The 12,500-nt window shown below is 36.2% G+C and overlaps 1 protein-coding gene across 10 annotated transcripts in view; it reads right to left on the bottom strand.

Moving 5' to 3' along the window:
• LOC123505163 (rap guanine nucleotide exchange factor 1-like) overlaps positions 1–12,500 on the bottom strand; it is a 163,260-nt gene that overhangs the window by 87,626 nt on the left and 63,134 nt on the right. Inside the window, exon 1 of one of the 10 annotated variants that reach the window (XM_045256308.1) lies at positions 2,440–2,455. The exons of the other annotated variants lie outside the window; for them this stretch is intronic. The gene's annotated coding sequence lies outside the window, so the exon portion shown is untranslated. Of the gene's footprint in view, positions 1–2,439; positions 2,456–12,500 lie in introns of those variants that run through there. 10 annotated transcript variants of the gene reach the window in all.

Raw genomic sequence — 12,500 nt, 5'->3', positions numbered from 1 at the left:
AAGAAAGAAAGAAAGAAAGAAAGAGAGAGAGAGAGAGAGAGAGAGAGAGAGAGAGAGAGAGAGAGAGAGAGAGAGAGAGAGAGAGAGCAGTTCCCAGTCATATATCAACACTTTCCATGAACAGAATTAGAGTGAAAAACTGCACCACCATTTATAGAGAAACTCGTGGAAGTTGACGTGAAGGGAAAGAATAACCGTGTGTGTGTGTGTGTGTGTGTGTGTGTGTGTGTGTGTGTGTGTGTGTGTGTGTGTGTGTGTGTGTGTGTGTGTGTGTGTGTGCCAACGACGCTATGACACCACTTTATTTTGGTTACTGTCCCTGGAAAACTATTTTGTAACACTTGTTTTTGCTTCTCTTCCGCGTGTTTGTTTTGTTTTCCTCCTTTTTTTGTGCAAAGTTGCCCCAAAACACAGCAACTGACTGCCTCATAACTTTTAACCCCTTCTGTACCAAGACGTGCTTCCATATTCATTCTGGTGACTATTTGGTGATTCTATACAGTTTCAGAAGCTCACGTGGGGGATTGAGATCGTGAAGACTGTGGCCATTAATCTTCTGAACTCCATATACGCTTCCTAATGTCAATAAAATGGTATAATGGTACATAAGTCTTAAGGTAAAAATGTGTTCCAGTACTGAAGGGGTTAAAAACAAATCTTTACCCTTTATTTGTCTCTTTTCAGTCCGCTCCACAAAAAAAAAAAAATCTAAATCACTTGACTCACAAACAGGAGAGTGTAAAGCAATAAAAAAGAAAGAAAACAAAACAAGAGAAAAGAAAAGAAAGGAAAGGAAAGGAAAGGAAAGGAAAGGAAAAGAAAAGCGCGCACACACACACACACACACACACACACACACACACACACACACACACACACACACACACACACATACACGGTTTTCCCAGAACATGTTGATAGACACTACGCAATAAAATGACACTCCTCCTCCTCCTCCTCCTCCTCCTCCTCCTCCTCCTCCTCCTCCTCCTCTTACTTTTTTCTCTTATTTTTCTTCGTTTTCTTTTTATTTTACTCCCATTTTTCGTTCTTTCTCTTTTCTTTTCTTTTCCTTCATTTACTTATATTTACATGTTTATTTTTTTTTCTCTTAGTTTTACATTCATTCTTCTTTCCTTCTCCTCATCCTTCCTCTTGTCTTTTTCTTTTTCTGTGTTTTCTTCTACGTCTTGTTTTTCTTTCTTTCTTTTCTTCTTTTTTCCCATTTCTTCTTTCTCTTTCTTTCACTCGTTCTTTTTCTTTTCCCTCCTTTTCTCTCTCTATCTATGTTTCCCCCTTTTTCTTTGTCTATTTTCCTATTCTACTTTTCTTTCTCTTTTCTTTTTTGCTCTCTCCGTCAATTCATTCTTATTTTTTTCTTTCTTATCTATTCTTTATCTTTCCTTTTGCTTTCCTATCTTTAATATATTTTCTCTTTTTTTCTCATTTCTTTCATTTTCCTTCTCCTTCTATCTTCTTCTATTACACTTTCTCTTTATTCCTTCAAATACACTTTTTCTTTTCCTTTCTCTCTTATTCACCTTCTTTCTCTCTTCTCCACCTCTTCCTCTTCTTTATCTCATCTGTTTTCTCGCCTTTAATCTTTTCTTCTCTTTTCTTCTCTTTCTATGACAGTTACTTTATTTTCTCCTATCCACTATTTATTTCTCTCTTCTCCACCTCCTCCTCTTCCTCCTCTCCTTTTTTTTCCATCTCATTTTCATTATTTGTTTTTCCTCCTCCTGTTTATTTACTTTCTTTTATTCACTTTTCTCGTTTTCTTCTTTCTCTTTTCTCCTTCTTCCTTCTCATCTTCCTTTCCTTTTTTTTTTCTCTCTCTCTCTCCTTCACTTCCTTCTATTCTTCTCTTTCGTTTCTCTATATTAAGTTCTCTTCTTTCTTTATTCTTTCTTCCATCTCTCTCTTCCTTTTTTTTTTATCTATCTCTCCATTTTACCTACACTTTTCTTTTTTCTTTCTTTCTTTCTTTCTTTCTTTCTTCCTTTTCTAATCTTCCACTTTATATCTTTCCTACAACTCTTTCTTCATCTCCTCTCACTTCCTCTCTTTATTTTTCCTCCTCCTCCTCCTCCTCCATCATCACCATCACCATCACCACCACCACCACCATCATCATCATCATCATCATCATCATCAACTCACTCGAGCTTCGGGTCAAGACAACGCAATAAAGAAAGAATAAAGACAAGGGAGGGAGAGACGAAGAAAGGGAGAAGGCAAACAAAGAAAGGGAATAAAAATACATGATGATAAAGGAGAAGAAAGAAAGAAAGAAAGAAAAAAGGATATGATAGAAAACGAAGCAGAAGAAGAAGAAGAAGAAGAAGAAGAGAGAGAGAGAGAGAGAGAGAGAGAGAGAGAGAGAGAGAGAGAGAGAGAGAGAGAGAGAGAGAGAGAGAGAGAGAGAGAGAGAGGTACCGGGCACTGTGTTCACTATGGCACTGTTTGCGGGGCACTGGGCAGGTGTCGCATCTTTCCTTAGTGCCACCACCACCACCACCACCACCACAAACCTTGCCAACCACTAACCACCACCACCACCACCAAACACCACCACCAACACCACCACCACCACCACCACCAAGGAGACAAAGAAGACGAAGATGATAATGCACAAGGAAGAAGAAGAATGATGGAAGCTTAGGAGGATGTGAGAATGAATAAACAAGCAGAGGAGGAGGAGGAGGAGGAGGAGGAGGAGGAGGAGGAGGAGGAGGAGGAGGAGGAGGAGGAGGAGGAGGAGGAGAATATGATGATGAAAGATGATGATGAAAAGGAAAAGAAGAAGAAAAGAAGTGACAAAGATGAACAACAACAACAACAACAACAACAACAACAACAACAACAACAACTACTACTACTACTACTACTACTACTACTACTATTACAGCTACTATTACAACTACAAGAACAATAAACAATAGCAACAAGACACCACTTCCCTCCCCCCAAGCCCCCCATCCACCACCACCACCATCACCACCACCATCACACTGCCAACTGGACACACACACACACACACACACACACACACACACACACACACACACACACACACACTATTAACACACTTGTTGTTCATGTGTTAAGTTATATAAGAAATCAAAACTATCTTCACCATTTATTTCATTCTCTCTCTCTCTCTCTCTCTCTCTCTCTCTCTCTCTCTCTCTCTCTCTCTCTCTCTCTCTCTCTCTTTTCCTTTCTCTTATCTCTTTTCCTTTCCTTATTCTTTTTTCATCTACTTGTCTATATCTCCTTCTTTTCCTTTCTTATCAAATACATCATCTTTTCTCTCTTTTCTCCTTCTCCTTTATCTCCTTTACTCTCTCCCTTTTATTTTTCTTTCTCTTATCTCTTTTCCTTTCCTTATTCTTTTTTCATCTACTTGTCTATATCTCCTTTTTCCTTTCCTCTTTACCTCCTTTTCTTTTCTTATCTTATACGTCATCTTTTTCTCCCTCCTTTTTCTACCTCTTCTCTTTCTTTCTCTCTTTTTTTTATTTCTTTCCTCTTATCACTTCTCCTTTCCCCTATTCTTTTTCATCTATTTGTCTATATAATAATAATAATAATAATAATAATAATCTTTATTTCAGCTTAAATGCCATACAATGTAAATGGAGATAGGTAAAAGCTATCTTAAATTTAATAAAATACAAAATAAGTTTTTTTTTTTTTTTAAATCTCACTAACTTAATACACTCTATGTCAAGTAATTGTCTTTGAGCCCTTGGCTAAAATCTACATACATTTTACATCAACAGTGTCAGTATAACTATTGCCTGGGATGTTGTATATACAGTAAAGTGTCCCACTGCTGCCACAAAGGGGATACCCAGCGGGCATCACTGTTGGTGATACGTTGCACCACTGAGTTGGTCGTTGCAAGTATCCTGCTCCTAAGACTGTAGCAACAACTACGCCTCAATTCGTAGAAACCTTTCATCCTTAGGGTTACAAACATCTCTGAGGCACTACTCCAAGGTGGGATGTTAACGAGTCGGCGAAGAACATTATTATAATTTACTCTTAGCCTATTTAACGTAGAGACTTTCACATTACTCCACAGGGACATGCCATACACATTATAACATAGAGCACGGAACAGTGTACATTTGACGTCGAAGGAACATGACTTAAATTTTCTCACAAGCATATTACCCCTAGCACATAATTTTCTATTTTGATTCATTACATCCTCATCATCTGTAAGATTACTTGATATTATATGACCGAGGTATGTGAAGTTGTCAACAAATTCCAACACTTTGCCACATAATTTAATTATTGGTTTTTGGTATATCTACTTCTTTTATTTTCTTATCTCTTATCTTTTCCTTACTACTTCCATACTTCAATACTTTGCTACTTACATACTTAGCGGCAGTGTTGTTGTCTGCCCGGCCATCGTCATCAACTTACCTGGGGAAAAAGGGAGGGAAATGATTAAGGTTAGGTTTTGATTGGTACTTTTGTCAGTCCTTAAGTATAAAAAGTAAATATGGAGTAAATAGTAATAATATCCACAGAAACAATTATAATGGTAATAGTAATAATAAAAATGATAATGATAACTACAAAGAACTGGTTTTTTTTTTTAATGTTCTGGTGAGTAATTGATATATATATAAAAAATTAAAAAAACATCATTCTTTATAAATAACACCACAAAATTTTGCGTCTTTCTGCTGTATTTACTTCAACATATTTATAAGATTTCTTCTTTTTTTTTTTCAATACTTTACAAAAATCTTCACTCATTTATTTGCAACCATCTCTTACACATTCATAATCTACAAAAGAATTTACTTTATCATCGAATCTTCAATCACAGACACACACACACACACACACACACACACACACACACACACACACACACTTCTGCCCCCTCTTCTCCATTTCTTTCCTTTTCTCTACTTTTTTATTCCTCCTTCTCCTCCTCCTCCTCCTCCACACACACACACACACACACACACACACACACACACACACACACACACACACACATTTCTATCACTCTCTTCTCCCTTTCTTTCTTTTTCTCCACTTCCTCCTCCTCCTCCTCCTCCTCCTCCTCCTCTTCTTCATGAACCATATAATTAAAAGCTGCAAGTTAAGAAGAGAATACCACGAGAGAGAGAGAGAGAGAGAGAGAGAGAGAGAGAGAGAGAGAGAGAGAGAGAGAGAGAGAGAGAGAGAGTATAGCAGTTTCCCATAAAATAATGTTGGAACCTAAACCTACTTCCACAAAACTCCAATATATATCCTCAGTTTATATATAATAATAATAATAAAAATAATAATAATAATAATAACAATAATAATAATAATAATAATTCAATACACTACAATTTAATCATTCATCATTACACACACGTACAAAATTATCACAAACGCTTTTCTATTCCTCTTTCCTCCTCCTTTTTTTTTTTTCCTTCTTCTTGCACATTTTCCCTTTTTCTTCTCCTTTTAAATAAAATCACAACATATATCAATAAAATGAAAAAGTAAACTAAAGAAAAGAAAAAAAAAATGAAGCCAACACACACAGAAGCATGCCCACGCACGCCCCTCCACCACAGAGAGAGAGAGAGAGAGAGAGAGAGAGAGAGAGAGAGAGAGAGAGAGAGAGAGAGAGAGAAATGAGAACAGGAGGAGGAGAAAGAGGAGGAAAAAGAGAGAGAAGGAAAATAAATGAGAACAGGAGAAGGAGAAAGAGGAGGAAAAAGGGAAAGAAAGAAGAAGAAGAAGAAGAAGAAGAAGAAGAAGAAGAAGAAGAAGAAGAAGAAGAAGAAGAAAAGTTACCTTAGTCCTCCTATCAAAACAATGCCACCTGTACACCAAAGAAAACGGTCGTCTGTAGGTCCTTTCTATGGGGGACTACACTATATCTCAATTGTCCTCGTTTTCTTTATGTTTGTCCCTGTTATTTTTCTGTTTCTATTATTTTGTGCTTATTGGTTCATTCATGTGGTGTTTCTAGTGTTTCTGCTCTCTCTCTCTCTCTCTCTCTCTCTCTCTCTCTCAAAATCTGTGTGTGTGTCGTGTCTATCTACAACATGTGTGTGTGTGTGTGTGTGTGTGTGTGTGTGTGTGTGTGTGTGTGTGTGTGTGTGTGTGTGTGTGTGTGTGTGTGTGTGTGTGTGTGTGTTCTTGTCTTGGTTTATCATTATTATTATTATTATTATTATTATTATTATTATTATTATTATCACTATTATTAATGAACAATGAACATGCATAACACACACACACACACACACACACACACACACACACACACACACACACACACACATACATGTATGCATACAAATTCATTTTCCTTAGAGAGAGAGAGAGAGAGAGAGAGAGAGAGAGAGAGAGAGAGAGAGAGAGAGAGAGAGAGAGAGAGAGAGAGAGAGAGAGAGTCAATACCAAATGATGAAACACTAGAACAAAGAAAAGGAAGAAAAAAAAAAAATAGAAAGAAAATAAGGAAGCAGAAAAAAAGAAGAAAACAAAGGAAAGACGAAAGGAAGAGGAAGAGGAAAAGGAAGAAAAAAGAAGTCAGTCATTTCATTGGTGGAGGTTGAAATGACAAGAGTTCGTGCCTGAGAAAGAGAAAAAGAGAGAGAGAAGAAGGAAAATCATTCTTTCTCTCTCTTCCTCTTCCTTGTCCTCCTTTTCACATTTTTTTATTCTATCTCTCCTTTGTTTCTTCTCTCTTTTGTCTTCACTTTCATATTTGTTTTGTTTTATTTTTTTTCTTCTTCTCTTTCTTCCTTATTTCTTTTTTCCTTTTCCTGCTCCTTCTGTTCACATTTTTTTTTTACTCTATCTTTCTTTTTTTCTCTCTTACTCTCACTTCTATATCTCCCTATCTTGTTTCTCTTTCTTCTTCCTCCTCCTCTTCTAATTTCCTTCTTCTACCTCTTTTTTTTCCTATCTCCCTCTTATCCTCACTTCTCTATCTATCTATTTTTCTTCCTCTTTCCTCCTCCTCCTCCTCCTCCTCCTGCTTCAATGGAGGTAAATATACAGTGTTGCACATTGGTAGCAATAATGATCATACTAATTACTCAATGAACGGTTCCGAGCTTCTCAAGGTTGATGAGGAAAAAGACTTGGGCGTTATAATGACCTCACACCTCAAGTCCAGTAAACTCTGCTCGGGAGTAGTTAAAACAACAAACAAATTGGGTTTATTGGTAGGATTTTTCAATTCAAATCAGAAGGGGCCATTCTCACATTGTTTGACACGCTTGTCCGACCTCACCTCGAGTACTGTGTCCAGTCTTGGTCACTCCATTACAGGAAAGATATTAACAAGCTGGAGAGATTTCAAAGAGTTACCAAGTTGATCCCACGATTGCGGAACTCAACTTGTTCAGTTTAGATAAACGACGAATAGGAGGAAATTAAACTGAGCTGTTTAAAAAGTTCCTGGGCTTTGATAACGTACATGTAAACAACTATCTCACCATTGACAGCTCCACCACCACTAGAAATAATGGATACAAGATTACAGGTAAGCGTTTTAGATCAGACGAGACTAAACATTATTTCTTCAATAGAAACTTTGGAACTAAACCATACCAATATAATAGAAACTTTTAAACAACGGTTGGACAATCATCTCGCATTAAGCCATCAATTGACGTACTGTGAGCCTACATAAGATTTTTTTTTTTTGTTGCTGGACTAGATAGTAATATTTCTCTTTCAACCTTTCCTATCACATCACATCACATCACATCACATCTCTCTCTCTCTCTCTCTCTCTCTCTCTCTCTCTCTCTCTCTCCTGTGCCCTCTTGTTTTCCTTCCTTGAACCCTGGTGTCCTTCAGCCTCTCACTCGTAGAATCTGTAGTGGTAGCATAGACACACAGACAGCCTCGTTAGGCCCAGTAGTGATGTTGCTGTCTGCTCCTTTCTTTGTATTCCTTTGTATTCCTCATAATGTTCCATATTTTTTTTATTCAAGCTCTTCTTTGTTTTTCTTTTTTTTCTCTCTCTCCCTTACTTTCACTTCCCTATTTGCTTCTTTTGTCTCTCTTTTTTTTTTTTTCTTCTTCTCCTTCTTCCTCCTTGTCCTCTTTCTGTTTTTATTGTTCTTGTCCTTCGTCTTCTCCTTCCTCTCTTCCTTTTCCTCTCTAACCAATATTTTTCTATCTTCTTCTTCTTCTTCTTCTTGTTCTTCTTCCCCCTTCGATAATTTATTCTGCTTTCTCCTTCTCCTCCATTTACTTTTCTTTGTTTTCTATTTGCTTCTTTTCATTCAATTTTAGTATTTCATGTTTTAATAGTGCCTTCTTCTTCTTCTTCTTCTTCTTCTTCTTCTTTTATTCCTTTTCTTCCTTATCACTCCTTTTCTTTTATGTCCTGCTTTCATTCACCATTACAGCCCTCTCTCTCTCTCTCTCTCTCTCTCTCTCTCTTTAGAAACTGATTTACGGCAAATATGAAGAGAGAGAGAGAGAGAGAGAGAGAGAGAGAGAGAGAGAGAGAGAGAGAGAGAGAGAGAGGTGGAAAGAACAGAGGAGGGTGGGTTATACCTGCGACCTTGCCTGAAGCCTCCTCCTCCTCCTCCTCCTCCTCCTCCTCCTCCTCCTCCTCCTCCCATCAAACCTTACCGCAAACATTCCTCCCCTTCCTTCCTCCTCCTCTCTCTCTCTCTCTCTCTCTCTCTCTCTCTCTCTCTCTCTCTCTCTCTCTCTCTCTCTCTCGTGACAATCTTTACTTTCACTTTTATTAGTACTATTTTTTTTCTTTTATTTGTTTACTACCACCTGTCGTCCTCCTCCTCCTCCTTCCTCCTCCTCCTCCTCCTCCTCCTCCTCCTCCTCCTCCTCCTCCTCCTCCTCCTCCACTACCCTTTCTCCAAATTCTTCCACATTCCACTCAACTTCCTTCCCCTAAACACTTAATCGGTGTGTGTGTGTGTGTGTGTGTGTGTGTGTGTGTGTGTGTGTGTGTGTGTGTGTGTGTGTGTGTGTGTGTGTGTGTGTGTGTGTGGTCCGCGGAGGAGTGGTATGTAGGAAGAAAAAAAAAAAAGGCAAAAAGATAATGTTAGGTATTTCAGGAATGAGAGAGAGAGAGAGAGAGAGAGAGAGAGAGAGAGAGAGAGAGAGAATGGTGCTAAATATTGATATCGGAAATGGTGTCCTTAATTGTAAAGACACGGGTCAAATGTCGCTCTCTCTCTCTCTCTCTCTCTCTCTCTCTCTCTCTCTCTCTCTCTCTCTCTCTCTCTCACTCACTCACTGCGCATTTCCCGTTCCCACGAGCATTCTTTTCCTATTTTGTCCTCCTCTTCCTCTTTCTTATATTTTTCTTATTATTATTGCTATTGTTATTGTCTTTATTGTTATTATTATCATTATCATCACTTACCATCATCAAGAAGAAGAAGAAGAAGAAGAAGAAGAAGAAGAAGAAGAAGAAGAGAAGAACAGCAGCAGCAACAACAACAAATAACAAAAAGAAGAGTTAGAAGAAAAGTAGTAGTAGTAGTAGTAGTAGTAGTAGTAGTAGTAGTAGTAGTAGTAGTAGTAGTAGTAGTTGTTGTTGTTGTTGTTTAAACCTCATACTAATGATAGTACAATTTTCCTAACCCCAATCTCTCTCTCTCTCTCTCTCTCTCTCTCTCTCTCTATCTCACGTGCCGGAGGAAATCTAAGTTTAGCCACAAAATACAATAAAAATGTCAGGAATGCGAGAGAGAGAGAGAGAGAGAGAGAGAGAGAGAGAGAGTTCTAGCCTGGGGCCGCCACAACACCTCAGGCGCCTTAAACACGCCAACATGAGGCAACCTACCTAAGTTTCCCCAACTCTCTCTCTCTCTCTCTCTCTCTCTCTCTCTCTCTCTCTCTCTCTCTCTCTCTCTCTCTCTCTCTCTCTCTCTCTCTCTCTCCAACATAGCTAAATTGTATGTTAGATTGATATAATTTTTTTTTTCACTTTCCTTTATCTAGTTTTTCAACGTGTGTGTGTGTGTGTGTGTGTGTGTGTGTGTGTGTGTGTGTGTGTGTTACAGGTAATACAGTAAGGAAATACAATACTTTACCTGCATAATACTTTTTTTTTGGTTTGTTATGTTTATTTATTCATTTATATGTTTAGCTCTTCATTCATTTATTCATTTATTGACTTATTTCTTGTTCGGTGTAGTGTCATTATTTTGTCTCTTTTTCTTTCATAATTCTTTTTATTTCAATTACCCATATTAGTTCATTTACTCCTTCTGTGCGTTTTGTTGTTGTTGTTGTTGTTGTTGTTGTTAGTAGTAGTAGTAGTAGTAGTAGTAGTAGTAGTAGTAGTAGTAGTAGTAGTATCATTATTATTTCTTTACATGTTAACATTTTTTTTTCCTCAATCATATTCATCAATTCATTATTTTTCGATATACCATTATTTTTATACCATTATTTTTATACCATTATTTTTTTTATACCATTATTTTGTACCATTATTTTGTATACCATTATTTTTCTACCATTATTTTGTATACCATTTTTACACCATTATTTTTATACCATTATTTTTTCACAGCTGTTTTTTTTTTTTTTTTATTTCGTTGTATATTGTATAATTATCTTACTTTATTTCAGAGACGATGCTGTTTCATTTCAATATTTTATTTCTTCATTTATTATTACTATTATTATTATTATTATTATTATTATTATTATTATTATTATTATTCACTGTTTCATCTAAGTTCATATTCAATAAATGTAGTATAATTCAGTTGTTGTAATTGTTGTTGTCTTTGTTGTTGTTGTTGTTGTTGTTGTTGTTGTTGTTTTTGCTGTTGTTTTTCTGTCCGTCACTTCCTCCAATTGGCTTTCATATATTTAGTCTTTATAATTAGGGTGATTAATTCATTAACAAGTTCAATGGCCAGTGAAATAATGAGTTTCCTTAGACTAATTGCCTTTCTTTTTCCTTCTCACACTTGTTTCCTTCCGTCTTTCTTTTACATTTCCTTCTCATTTTTCCACCTCTTCATGTTTCCTTCCGTCTTTCTTTTACATTTCCTTCTCATTTTTCCACCTCTTCATGTTTCCTTCCGTCTTTCTTTTACATTTCCTTCTCATTTTTCACTTCTTCATGTTTCCTTCCGTCTTTCTTTTACATTTCCTTCTCATTTTTCACTTCTTCATGTTTCCTTCCGTCTTTCTTTACATTTCTCTTTTTTCCACCTCTTCATGTTTCCTTCCGTCTTTCTTTACATTTCCTTCTCATTTTTCCACCTCTTCATGTTTCCTTCCGTCTTTCTTTTTTCCTTCTCATTTTTCACTTCTTCATGTTTCCTTCCGTCTTTCTTTTACATTTCCTTCTCATTTTTCACTTCTTCATGTTTCCTTCCGTCTTTCTTTTACATTTCCTTCTCATTTTTCATTTCTTCATAATTCCTTCCGTCTTTCTTTCCGTCTCTTCAACATCCATATTTTATTTTGGTTCGTCTTTCACTATTTGCATTTTACATTTTTTTTTTTTTTTCATATTGCCTTTGTCTTCATCTTGTATTTTTATTCATTTTCCTCTTACTCTCTTTTGTTATCATTTTTCTGATTTATATTTTGTACTTCTCCTCTTCTTTACCACTTTCCTCCTTCCTATTACTTTTTGTCTTCGTCCTTCCGTTCGTCTCTACAGCATTTTCTTCTTTTCTTTCATTAACGTTTTACTGTTCATTTATCTTTACCCTAGTTTTTAATTAATTTTCCTCTTAATCTCCTTTTTTATCATTTTTTTCTGCTAATTATTTTTTTTTCTCTACTTTTTTGTTCTTATTTTTCCGCCCTATTTCTTTTTTGTCCTCCCTTTTGTTTGTCTCTACTTTATATTTTCGTGTGCCTGTTTTTGCAATTTTCTTTTTTTATATATAATTTTCATCTTCCTTGTTTTGTTACTTTCTTCATATCTTCACTTTCTTTTTTTTCTTTTATATTTCTATCAATGTTGTTCTCGTGTTTGTTATTGTTTTTATTGTTGATTTTGTTGGTGTTGTTGGTTTTATCTATTTTCTTGTTACATTCCTTTCTTCTCTCTATCTCAATCATCAAAGATTCTATGCTGGTTCCTTTTATTTAGTTATTTCTCCATCTATTTTCATTTTTCTCTTTTCTTTATATACTTCATTCAGTATTTGCTTCTGTTCTCTTTTCATCTCTTTCCCAAACTAATCGCTCATAATTTCACACCTTCATTATTTCTCTATTTTACTTTCCATGTATCAATCATCAATATATATATTTTTTTTCTACTTTCTCCTGTATTTTTGATATTATTCCCTTTTTCAACTCTTTCCCACACCAATCACAAATAAGTCACTCATAACTTCAAGCTTTTATTTCCCTGTTTTCTTTTCTTTATATATCATTCTCTCTCTCTCTCTCTCTCTCTCTCTCTCTCTCTCTCTCTCTCTCTCTCTCTCTCTCTCTCTCTCTCTCTCTCTCTCTCTCAGGTTTTTATCATTCCTTCC

Source organism: Portunus trituberculatus, chromosome 17 (genome assembly GCF_017591435.1).
Source record: "Portunus trituberculatus isolate SZX2019 chromosome 17, ASM1759143v1, whole genome shotgun sequence".
Classification (NCBI taxonomy): domain Eukaryota; kingdom Metazoa; phylum Arthropoda; class Malacostraca; order Decapoda; family Portunidae; genus Portunus; species Portunus trituberculatus.
The sequence above is the reverse complement of the archived record's forward strand: the minus strand, read 5'-3'. Positions and strand labels throughout refer to the sequence as shown.